Source organism: Helobdella robusta (genome assembly GCF_000326865.2).
Source record: "Helobdella robusta unplaced genomic scaffold HELROscaffold_4, whole genome shotgun sequence".
Lineage (NCBI taxonomy): Eukaryota > Metazoa > Annelida > Clitellata > Rhynchobdellida > Glossiphoniidae > Helobdella > Helobdella robusta.
Genome location: NW_008704902.1, coordinates 128,569 through 130,115, shown reverse-complemented (window position 1 = coordinate 130,115; position 1,547 = coordinate 128,569). Strand labels below are relative to the sequence as shown.

The 1,547-nt window shown below is 32.6% G+C and overlaps 1 protein-coding gene across 1 annotated transcript in view; it reads left to right on the top strand.

Annotated features, from left to right (window-relative positions):
- Positions 1-1,547, top strand: part of HELRODRAFT_162037 (hypothetical protein) — a gene marked incomplete at both ends in the record, with an annotated part of 6,090 nt that overhangs the window by 507 nt on the left and 4,036 nt on the right. The gene's annotated exons all lie outside the window — the stretch shown is intronic.

Sequence of the window (1,547 nt, the reverse complement as noted above, 5' to 3'; positions counted from 1 at the left end):
TGTCAATGAGGAGTTACATCAACAACACTCCACACCTCAATAACAACCATCAACCAACACATCTTCAACCATTTTTTAACCACATTTCATTGCTACTTTTACTTCTCATACATCCATAAGGTATTTCAGCAAAATAATGAGGTAGTTTGCTCTTTCTTTCCTCACCTCTCCCCATTTATCCGGACTTGGGACCGGCATGTAGTTGTTGCCAACTACAAGGCTGGGTTATTTCTCATACATACAACATCTAGTATTTCATTTGGCAATTTAACTACTTGACATATTACTGCTACTCTAACTATACTATATTTGGCATTGTGATTGATTGTTTATACTGGATTTAAATTTTCTATCTAATAATTTATCTATAACTACATAAACCGCTTTGTAAATATTTTATTTTAAGATACATTCTTAGGGATGAACACAAATTATTCCTAATTCCGTAATTTATTTCTAAAAAAATTACACATTCATCAGCAGTGGCATGAGCAACGATATTAACAATTATACAATGTCATTGCTTGTTTATTTAATTTGTTTGCATAATAACGACAGCTACTAACAAAGAATAAAACAAACAAACAAACCAGCTAAAACCAACCAACCAACCAAATAACGAACGAACGAACAAACAAAACAAAACAAACAAACAAAATAGCGATATCTTTCTTCGCAGCGGTCTAAAATTATTTTGTACCTTGCGTTAGTATTTTATCACCTATGAAAATATAAAAGAATGGGAGTCCTATGTATGCATGGATGGCTACAACAACGAAGACGACGACGATGATGTTTCAATAGATACATGTCGATAAATATGTGACTGTATATTTATGTATAAAGTATAGGTATGTATGTATATATATAATGTAAATAGATATAATAGATGTAATTATTTCTCCCCCCCACTTGTATATATGTATAGAGAATGTAAATATAAATATAATTTCAACCATTTGTCCCCCAAATAATAAATTTTTGCTCTGGCGATAAGTAAGGAGAGTAATTAAACGTGTACTTAACATATGTACGTTGTGTAGATGTTTGGATGTATGCAATGTATTTATGCCTGCACTTTTGCAAGTACATAAAATATTTTATAATTCAAGTTCTTCAATAGGTGTTTGCTTTATCGTCAGCTGGCTTGAGGTCGTGCTTTCTTTATGTTTGATGCATTTCTGGGTGAGGGTGAGGTGAGTTGATGGGCAAAATAGGGCTTCAGATATGTAGTAGGTGGATGTGTTTGTGTGTGTGTATTTGTGTGTGTGTATTTGTGTGTGTGTATTTGTGTGTGTGTATTTGTGTGTGTATTTATGTGCGTATTTGTGTTTGTGTGTGTGTGCACGCAGCAAAAATGATTGTGTTACTTAAAAAAAAATGGTAGATGATTTTGTGAAGTTGTAAAAGCATTTTAAAAAGTTTTGGAAAGATGAAGTGGAAGAAAAGGAAGAAAAACGATAGACGATGGATGGTATAATGTCATCCAAACAACATATTAATATGAAGAACGGTCCTCCAGTTATTATTATGACAATAAATGCGAG